Below are 11,701 nucleotides of genomic sequence, written 5' to 3' on the forward strand. Positions count from 1 at the left end.
GACCAGGAATTGTCAGGAATTTTAGGCTAATTTACGGACTTTTGTCAGGATTTTTTTGAAGTGAAAACTTCTTTAGCGGCGCGCTGTGCACTTTTTGAGGTGGGGAAAAAATGTTAAACTCGAGATAGCGTAAGGCGATCACGTGACCGTAAGATTTAGATGGCCCCTCATTTAGATGGCATTTAAATCAATAAAGAAAAACTCAATGACATTACATGAAAAACTGTTACATGTAATGTCATTGAGTTTTTCTTTATTGATTTAGGTAATGCCATCTAGTGAGTTTAGCTCTAACTGGTATTTATATAACTCGAGTACTAACAGTGATGTGCATAGGGGTTTCAACTAGATGGCGTTAACCTCAATTATACATAGTGCATATTGCACTAGTCATTGAGTTTAAACTTCTACCGGCACTCCCTGAGTGCAACCCGTTGTTTTTTTTCTATGACATCCCTACTAACATAGGCAAATAGCAGTTGTATAGGTATAGGTGTAGGCGTAGCGTTTATAATTTGGATCACGGCCTAATCGGCCATCTTAATGCCAAGCATTATAATTGCTACGAATTACGAAATGCATATACTCTGGCAAACCCAGCTCGTCAGTAGACACAGGCGGCAAATTTAAAAATGTAAACGTCGACGCTCGGGAGCCAAGTGTGGGGTGGCCCTTAATTAGGCAAATTGCTAGTACCTAATTAGGTAGTAAGTAATGTTCTGAACTGTAGAAGAGCTAGGCCATTTAGGAATTCTGAGTTCCTAATATACTTACTTTACTCTTTGATCCTGAGTTTTTAACTTTAGCTCGAGAGAAAAAAATCTCGAACAAAGATCAATTTTGAAACAATTTTATGCACAAACGCTAAAACTTATAAGTACCTTACTTATAAAATTGACGGAACTCATCGATTTTTTTCTTAACTTATAACAGTTAAAATTTAAAAAAAACATGATATCCGCGGTTGCGGGCAAGCATATTAGGTATCCATCGCTCGTCACGCTTACGCTCAGTAAGAGTGAGGAAGAACACGAACCTACGGGGCCTTAATAAATGTTTGAGAAATTACTATTTTGTGTTTGTCATAATTGTCATAAATACATGTATTTTCTTTCTATTTTAGCATTCTTTCCATTCCTAAGTCTATTTCCACACAAACACTCAAAACGTATAATTTGTTAACGAGTAGAAGCTTACGCTTGTGGGGAGCCACCCTTATACAAACCTGAAACGAAATGACATATCTACTAAAATATACGAGCTAATAACGACCTTATACCTACAGGATAAGGTGTAAAATAGACTACGTTTGTGTAAACACTTGTTTCTTTTTGTATTTTGAGTAGTTATTTCGGTTGTTTTGAAATGAACCGTATTATTATCTAAATAAAGTTTAGTTTAGATTAATGTTGTTTTGGAGTATTGAATAAATGTTGATCGATTATCTGTAATTTTGATAGTTTATTTAATTATTTCCTTATTGATTGAGATTGATAGTGTTTTATGAGTTCAATTTTGTAAAACGCATTTATGAATTTTAGTTTGTCTTGGAAAATCATATTTTGGTTTGTAGCTAATTATAATTTTAAACAATCGGTAAAGTTCGAGTCGTACTTGTTTTATTTTTCTTAATTTAACGTTTTTTTTACTGCTTTATACAATAATTCGTATTGTACAAAAAATGTCGTAATTTTTTTTAAAGTACTTTACACCACTTTAGTTGCAAGCGTTCATGGCCTACGGTGACCGCTAACTAACCACCGAGGCGGTATGCCTTTTTGTCACCGTAAAAAAAGTTTAACACTCCGTCAAGTGTGAACCCTACGTTGGCAAACATTAACACACATGTCAACATCCCTAATTATAAACGAATTCTATTTTTAAAACGCAATTAACCAATTTGTCACCGCCGCTGGCAACACGCTCGACTAACATTATTTTATAGCCCTGGCAACATTTTAGCGTCTTTGAAAATGGGACCGAAAATCGCGCTGAAATCGCAATGGGGCGCGAAATGCGACGGTTTCGCGCCTTTGAGCTCTAAAAATAAGATGGCGGACGGCTGACAGATGGGATTGTTTTATTGCGGGTGTAGTCATAACATGTGGACCATTCTACTATTCTGTATACAATTGGCTACTTTCCTACTAGTCAAATCAGCTTCTTTTTTACAACTGTCAAAACAATTTGCTAATATGGAATTTATATGAAAACATGTGTAGTGACGTCAATCCAACTTATTATATAGAAATAGTATTTAAAAATAACTGCTACTTATATATATTTTTCTAATAATTATCTGGTGCTTTATTTCGTGCACGGTGTGAAATAATTTATTTTAAGTAGAGGAAAGTACCCAATTATACGATCTCCTGATACAAGTGATAGAGAAAAAAATACATAGAGTACTCACTCCATACATCAGATTTAGTACCAAAAAGACTATTAGCATCGAGTAGCGGAACTATCAGTAATCAGTACTGCTACTTGACAATAGATGTAGCACCGACCGGAAAGTCTTATGCTGTTGAGATAAGACTTTCCGGTCGGTGTTACATCTATTCTATTGTGAAGTAGCAGTACTGATAGTTCCGCTACTCGATGCTAGATGTAGACATTGAAATTAATAGTCTGAACTAATCTATGGAGTGAGCACTCTTGTCTTACTATATTTCTCTATGTACAAGTATACTTTTACTTTCAATGACAATTTAAACAATTTGTAGCTCTACTAGCTTTTTCATTGCGGTTTTCATAAGCTACTTTTTGTACCAGTATTAGTGAGATTAACGTTCATTTTATCAGTGTACAAAATAGTTATTTACGATAGGTACAAGTGCGAAAAAGAGGAAATTCGAAACGAGTGGCGATAAATTAAAACACGACCGAAGGGAGTGTTTTAAATCGACACGAGTTGCGAATTACCTATTCGCACGTGTATCGAACAACGTTTTACAGTACAGATGGCACTTTAAAGTTTCGACATACGCACGAAAAGTGCTATTTTACGCACTAGTGCGGAAAAGTAGCCCCATATGTACTGTAAATTACTATTACAACTCGCCTGGTAACTCCTGCTCACCTACTTACTCCTGTAAAACTGATTTAACAGTTTATCTTTATTCATGTTTCTGCAAAGGGATATATTAGTAATAAAGGGATACTTCTATTAAATATACTAGATATAATTAATTAATTAGATGTAAGTAGATATTATATTGATATATTTTAAAACATATTTTTTACACTAATTTAACAGTTATTTTACACTAGTCCAACTTGATATAACCGCAACAATTCGTTACCCTGAAAAGTAGAATAACCCAACTGTGAGATATTTTCGTTCAGATTTCAGAATGATTTTGGAAGTTCTTTAGTTATCTACTTCAAATATTTCCTACATAACGAGTTCGCCAAATACAATTTCGTTAAACACCTAGGTAGGTATAATGAACATAACGGTTTCTTAGTTATGTAATCAACGTTTTTGGGCGTTTACTAAAATAAATATTGAAAACCTGATTCTCACAGATCCCGGTGTTTTTGGGTTCTTTCAAGTTTCAACTCAGAATCACTAGCATATTCAAACCTAATGCTAAAAAATATCCCAAAAAATTGTATGAAAAATTATACTTTCCACAGTTTCCACTACGTCACGCACAATACAACTAATTACAAGTGAGAATTTTTTTCACACTAAAACGTGATGAAATGGACATTATGGGACATCTTTTTTTAATGGTACTCGTAGGATGGAGAATGCTGTCTATTCGATTCTGAGGGCCTACCGCGAACCACGTTCGATGTGTTGCCTCCCTGTCGCACTTGTAAATTTGTACGTAAGTGTGACAGGGAGGCAACACGTCGAACGTGGTTCGCGGTAGGCCCTCTGAATTCTAAATGGTATGATGAGCCCAAAAATTTACAAGTTGTAGATTTGAAAGAATGACGTTTTCGATATTTATTTTAGAAAACGCCGTTTACTCGAAAGTCTCGAAACTTAACCATGGTTTTTGCATAAAATAAATTAAATTAGGTATATATAAACAACATAATCTTCACAAATAGCCGGTAAAACCGACAAATTAAATTATCTGTTCGACTTTCCTCGTCCCTGATTTACTGCAAAAGTTCACGGCGGCCATCATAAATTGCTGAGCCATCTAAATCTTTTCACTTAAAGGGCTGTCTCAGTTTTGCTATTTTATTTATAAAGTCGTCTTGATGCTTTATTTATATGAACGATCTGAAGTTACTAGTAAACCGGCCAAGTGCGAGTCGGACTCACGTTCCCAGTGTTCCGTACAGTAAGTCTGACTCACGCTTGACTGCACATTTCTAATAGGTTATCCTGTCATCTATAGGTAAACAACTATTAATAAGTGTATTTTTTTCAATATATTAGACCCAGTAGGTATAAGTATTAGGTACTACAATAAGTACCTACATTTTACTGATGTTAATTTGTTTTAAGCTAAATCTGTGCCGACTTTAACGTGACAAAGTGTGGTAGTGATTTAATATAAATTTGTCGATTATGGTGGCACAGTCGGACTTTGTCATTGCAAGCCTAATATGTAGAATATGCTTGAGACAACTCTATAGTCATATAGGTATTGTAACTTATACTGATTAACTTTTAAATAAATCTTATAAAAATGATAAGTATTTTTAAGTGTCACTTTACTTAAAGTACTTAAACTGTTTGAAAGAGACTTTACCAAGGGCGTGTTCCAAAATATGCATTTTGGAAGTGACAAGTCTCAAATGAAACTTACATAGTAGAGTAGCGCAGCACAAAAATACGTTACAGCTATTTACTTAATCAGTTCTTTAATTGACTCATTTGGCCGCCATAATAAAACTTAAACGCCCTGTCACCGACAATACCGACATCCTGGCATGTGTGCCAACAACGCTGCCACCTGGTGGCAGAAGGGCGTAACTGATACTCACTTACAGCCATATTCGAACTTCAAGATACGTCAAATGTTAGATACAAGTGTCAAAAGTGACGTTTATGTTTGAAGAAACGTCACTTGCAAAATTCAAAAGTGGTCACCCCACTCGCCTGATCTAAATCCAATGGATTATAGTTTGTGGTCAATCTTAGAGACAAGGGCCTGTGCTAATAAACGAAAAGAGTAAGTAAACGCTCTAAAAGCAACACTTTACCAGCAAATAATGGGAAAAAATATCCTTGGAGGATCTGCGGCTAAGTACTATCATGTTGTATAACAATTTTTTCTACTCCCGTACTTTTATTTGTCATTTAAAGGGTCGTGCACACACCTTTAAACCCCTATTTTATAGTTGTCAAGACAAGTATTTAGTCTATTCCCCAAAAAAGTATTTGTGCATACACGCAGTATCTTTTTGGCACCTTTACGATACTTCGTGTAATCACCATTTAAAAAATATTTCATGAAATACATTGTTGCCAACCTAATTTTAATTGTCATCTGACAGATGAGTGAACCACAGACATGTTTTTTATTTTTCATTCATTCTTTTCCCGCCCGTACCCTCCATAAATAAGTCAATAAATATCTCAATTTTCGAAAGATTGTTAGTTACGCCCTTCTTCCAACAGTCTTCAGAGCAAGAATTCGAATTAAAATGCCAGCGACAAAACGCAATCAATACACACGTCGGTCGCAGTCTAATTTGGTGCCAAATAACAATTAACAAAGTCGGCGGTGCTTAACGAGCGATGTGTCAGAGCGAGCAAAGTGTTCTAACGGGCTGTGATGGATGGGTGGGCTGTTCTGTTTTGATGCGGTCTCAAGTATAACTATACAGTAGAGGCTAGGGCAAGAATACCGGTATTGTGGAATTCCGAAATACGGGATTGAAGGTTCGGAAAGAGAAGAGTCGTGGAATGTATTGGGCCCCATACATTCCACGACTCTTCTCTTTCCGCACAGTAGGTTGAAAAAACGTCAATTTTTGAGACATCTAGGTATAACAGTTATCGAGCTGAAAAAAACGATATTTAGTCGCGACCCACCATCCGATGGTCCCTCAACATGCGTCCTTGACTCAAAACGATTATTAATACCTACCGTAAAATTGACGTTATTTCAACTTACCTCTGTATTAACTCACCTCGGTCTCCCCTAGAAGCTAGAGCTAGAGCTCCGGTATTCCGTAATACCGGATTATCGGACCGATATTGTTATACCTTAATTGTTAAAAAATATCGGAATTCCGATTTAGTGAATTTGTAAAAAACAGACGGCGGGTAAAACTGTAAAAAATGTGTGAAGAAGACGGCTGAAGAATGTAACAAAAAGAGGATTTTCAATAAGCAAATAAAAATGTATAAATTTATATATATATATATGTACATTAATACATACATACTCAGTGTATTTTCATTAATATACACTGAGTGAGAATCGTAGGATATTGGATGCCCTAATTGCATGAGATGTGTGAAATATATGAGATAGTCGTGCTCCTGATTCTGGAGTCCTGAGGATCTACCGCGAACACCGAAGTTCGCTAATTGCGGGCATCTTTCTCTTTTAGTCCAATCAAGACGTTAGAGTGAAAGAGAAAGATGCCAATGCCGGCAATTTGCAAACTTGGGTGTTCGCGGTATGCCCTCTGAGCTGAGCGTGTCTTGTGAGAGTTGTGAGCGAGTCATGCATCCTACTTATATATTTTGTAACACATTGTAACGTTTTAATAACGATATTTCGAAACGTTTCTAATAACGTTGTTGACAGATCTTCCCTAATTAAATGTCAATGTCAATGACAGGTCGTCATAACATAATATCTTCCTTAAAGTAATATCATAAAATTACAATACAATACAGTGAAGACAAAAATCGATGCGTAAAAATATTAACATAATAGCAAACAATCAAAATGATACTTTGCTCAGTGACTCGGATCGGATATCATTGTTTGACGCCCTTCTGGCTGTCAAAAACGTCAAATCAAAAGACGGCCATTTTACAAAAACGGGCGCGAATCGACTCCGTAACACCAACTCTGTCAATACCGCTTTAAAACTAATTGCTAATGAAAACTAAACCTTGTTTTAATAATATTAGGGAATCACTGTATTACATCCTGACTGAAAAGTTTACCGTTGTGTTCGAAATATAAATACAGAATTTAATGTAACATCGCATAATAAATAATTGTGCTAAAATGTGCTTTAACATAACCTAATAAGACTCATTTGTCAATTCGTTAACGGAAAAACAAACATGGTAGTGTTATTAGGATTAGCAACGCGCTTTAAGTGCACTCAACTAGCCGTGAAATCAAAATCAAAACGGTTAATTTTATAAATGAAGCACATTTGAGTCTGGACTATAACTCGAAAGCAATAAGGTTGAAATTTGAAGTAAGGTTTACTGGTGTTTTATAACTTTTTAACAGTTACTAGAATAGTGATGTCACATGACATTCATTCGATACGTTAGGGGTCCGATTCGGATTTCGAATTCGGAGTCTTATTTCGTTTTAATGCGTTTATTGTTGTTTTAAAAGGTTTATGGCGTTAAGTTGTAGTAATTTGAATTGCTGATTTGTGGAATATTCATGGTTGAAAGGGTTTTATTATTTTTACTAGCACTAAATTTGTGATGCCCACTTTTTAAATGTAATATCATCATCATTAACTTCTTGATTCGCTAAGTAGGTAGGTACCTAAAGTCCATCTAAGCTATGTTTGCATAGAACAACGCAACGTGAGGGAGTGTCATTATAAATGTCATAAGTATGTACAGTACTTACTGACTGTTAACATAATTCCATAGAAATAAGACGTTTAATGATGACATAGCCACACTTCGTCATTGCAGATGCCATCTAGAGATAGCTGGGTCCGACTCTAGTTATATTCTACCAACTTTCCTTACACTTATTAATAAGCAAATGTAAAAATACCTATAAAAACGGTCATGTTTTTATCATATCCAAAAAAATATAAACCTAAAACTATTACCTAGCTTTTAGTTTCGTTCCAAAACAGCTGGAACATAGTATGTACATACATATAATGTCCTGTAATCTGTGGGTCTTTAATGATTAAACATCACACTCGAAATTTATTTTAAGTAAAAGTAAGTTAGTGATAAATAGATATGACCTATCTAACTAATAGAGTTACACATGATAACTTTTTAACGAATTACTTATAGGTGCCTTGATACTTAGTCATTGTATGCCTAGTTTATAAATATAAGTAGGTAAATGAACAGTCATAGGTAGGTATCAAGATAGATACGAGCATGACATCACATTCAATCACCGAGTAACATCCTTTTTATGCTAATTAATTACTCGAATGCCGAAGAAAGATGAATGAGTAAACTTAACTATTTTCATTAGGCGTTTTCAACCAAATGTCAACAGTGTATCAAATTAGAAACAATCCAATAAGCATAACAAGATAAATGAAACCGCTCGGGATCAAACGTCGGCTGAACGCGTGCCGTGCCATCGTTTTGTCGCTAATGAAAGGAAATTAAAAAAAACCGTTCTCATTTCAAAACTCGAAACCAACCAATCGCAGCGGCGGAGCGTGATTGCGGGGCGTGACTACACTCATTACTTACGAGCGAATAATCAAAGGGGATCCTACTAAAATATACCCGTCTTTTTCTTAAGCTCGAGTTCGAGAATGCGAGATAAGGATGGAAGCTTGATTGTGGAAAGCAATTTGGACGGATCGTTGATTCACAGCGTGTTTTAATATTTAATTTTATGGTCATATTAATGTTGTTATGAATAGGTTGATTCTATTAGGGGATTTATAGGGGGTTGAAATGGCGCTGGGTTAATGGATGGTACGTTTGGGGCTGTGTGTGAGTTTAGTGTTAGAGACGGATAATTTGATGCTGGAGGGAAATGAGACGAGCGTGATGAGCGTTTTTATTTGTTTTGTTATTTGCCATTTTTATAACATGGGAATTAACTTTGCATATCTATTACTGTTGACAATTTGAATATTTTTGATTTATTAAACAGAAATATGTATTTTCATTTAACAAGGATTTGATAATTTTGTTTAGCCGACATATAGCGACTTATGTCAGATATAAGGTCAATGTGTATTGCCGGATTAACCAATAAGCAAAACAAGCACGTGCTTAGGGCACCACGTCTAGGGGGGCACCAAAAATATAGGCAAAAAAACGCACAGGCTGCATTAGCATTGCAGTCTTAGTGGAGTATGTAACCTACAATATGAAACTTTTTGTACATGTAGAAGTACCCATCTAATAACGAAGGGTCGTAGGAGTAAGAGAGTGGGAGCACGTAAGAACGTCTTCATCGTAGGCATTTGATTTGACCATACACGGAGGCCCTCAAGCTCATGGCCAAAAAATCTTGCCGTCGGGCTTGCGGCCAGCTGATTTTTTCGACATAGATTACCGATTATATAGCGAATTTTGCTCTCTTGCACGCCAGATTTGTCGGCCAGGCCAAGTTGCTGCATAGCCGCGATCCTGCGACCTAATTGTCAATGTGTTATAAGGGGCCCCGCCGAAGCCGAAAACTAAAAAATGTACAATTGTCTCGAATTGCGTTTTTTCTATTGAAAAATTTTCGCGCTGGCTACGCTCGCGTTTTTGATATCATTTTAAAGGTTACTAGCGACCCGCCCCGGATTCGCACGAGTTAACAAATATATATACATAAACCTTCCTCTTGTCTCCCTCCATCATATATATGGCCCCTTAGTATCACAGACAGGTATATTTTATGTATTTAATGATCTATTGTGTTGGTTATTGATTTGAAATAAAGTATTCTACCTGCATTGCCAATTTGAGAAGGTAATACTACTTAGGGCTCGTCCATACTGCAATCTTTTACCTACTGGTATTTTCTGGGAATAAAATAGGTAAGTACATAGCAAATTAAAAAAAGTCAAATGTCTTGTTTGTGGCATCAACTTGAAGCCAAGATATATTATGATGACTACATATGATGACATCGTTGATAGAAAACGCCAATTAAAATTTAAATAATGTATGGGAATAATCGAGTCACGTGACTTTTTTGTAGCATACGTCATGCCGAAACATTTTTGACTTTTGGCTTGACGTTTCTCAATGTAGGTATACAATCGTCATCTTGGTTAGGCCCCATAGATCCACCGCCTATCAGTGTCTAATTGCCGCCATAAAATAAACATGTTCATTATATTGTTGATTTTTTTTATAGCGACCATTGTGCAAAATTCCTAATAATCACTTTGTAAAAGGAATTTGAAACATGTTGGTAGGTTAGGTACCTGTGTGAAACGTCTGCGAGACGAGACTAGAAACTGTAATATTATGGTTACTGCCAAGTCATGCGGCCATCTTTGAAATCATTTAGGTTTCAAAAATTTCGTTAGGATAGGTATGTAATATATAGATATATTTATTATGGGTGAAGATAGGAATATTACTCTCAAAATATGCAAAAGCTATAATACGTAGGTATATATCTCGACATCTCTTTCATAATAATAATTTCGTTCAACCAAAAGATGAGGAAATTTGCAGCAAAACTTATCTTCACGACTCCACGAGTAATAGCCGCAATCAATTTGGCGGTGGTGGAGGGGGGAGTGGGGGGAAATTGTCCTCTAATGACGGCGCGGAGGGTTCAGTTGAGCTAGTCCACTTGCCTGTGATATTATATTTTTAGTCGGTAACAATCATTTATTTCTATAACCATATTGCTTATATTTTGTTAGAAAAATCTTACTGGTACAAACTGATAGGTTGTACATGACATACATATCATTAAATTATCAAATAACGATAGGAATTAGTTATTTGTACAACAAGAGATCAAAGTTTGATATTTCTTCGAGTGCTTATATTTTGAGTCCCGTGCAAGCGAAAGATTCTATAGTAAATGCGATTTTGCTCACTGTTTTTAAGTAGCAAAGTACCCTTGTTCGAGCTGCTGAGGTGAAAAATAAAATAATTTGCCTAAGCATCGAGCTTCACTCGAATCGAAATTCACGGCTGCATCGCCATACCGGCCTGCGTTGGTAGCCAAATACTATTTTCCTCACTGGATATTGATATTATGTTAAATATTTTGACACAAATTGATGTAGGTAAGTAAGTACCTAGGCATTTTTTTATGTATGTAGAAAAAATGTGTCCCAAGGTTTTTTATTTCCATTCCGCGTTACATAGAATTTATATGATGGCATCCGGAAATGGAATAAACGAAAAATGTATGGGAAACTTTTATCTCCTTTAAGGATCGAAAAAAAATTGTATTAATAAAATAGTAATAAAATAGTATTAGACAGAATGAAAAAAAAAACAAAGGAAGTCGTATTGACAATCAAAAGAAGAAAAACTGCATATTTTGGACATATCTACAGAAACACCAAATATGAGTTACTAAAAAACATTATAGAGGGAAAAATGGAGGGAAAAAGAGGTAGAGGAAGACCCAGAACATCATGGTGCAGTAATATAAGGAGTTGGACCGGTATTACGAACGCTACCACTCTGGGCAGAGTGGCGAAACATAGAGACGACTTTCGCATGGTGATCGCCGACATCCGTTAGGATATGGCACGCTGAAGAAGAAGAAGGATCGAAAGAGCTAGTGATTCGTGATTCGAAATGTAATAAGTAGAAATAACACTAAAAAAACCCAAATTTTAAAAGTGTAAGCTAGTACACCTTTAAATAAAATGGCCCAAGTAAAATTTA

At 35.7% G+C, this 11,701-nt stretch overlaps 1 protein-coding gene across 1 annotated transcript in view; it reads right to left on the bottom strand.

Annotated features, from left to right (window-relative positions):
• The window catches only part of LOC134659241 (androgen-dependent TFPI-regulating protein-like), a 516,400-nt gene that overhangs the window by 186,985 nt on the left and 317,714 nt on the right, over positions 1 to 11,701 (bottom strand). The window lies entirely within an intron of this gene.

The sequence above is a fragment of the Cydia amplana genome, chromosome 24 (genome assembly GCF_948474715.1).
Source record: "Cydia amplana chromosome 24, ilCydAmpl1.1, whole genome shotgun sequence".
NCBI classification, from domain to species: domain Eukaryota; kingdom Metazoa; phylum Arthropoda; class Insecta; order Lepidoptera; family Tortricidae; genus Cydia; species Cydia amplana.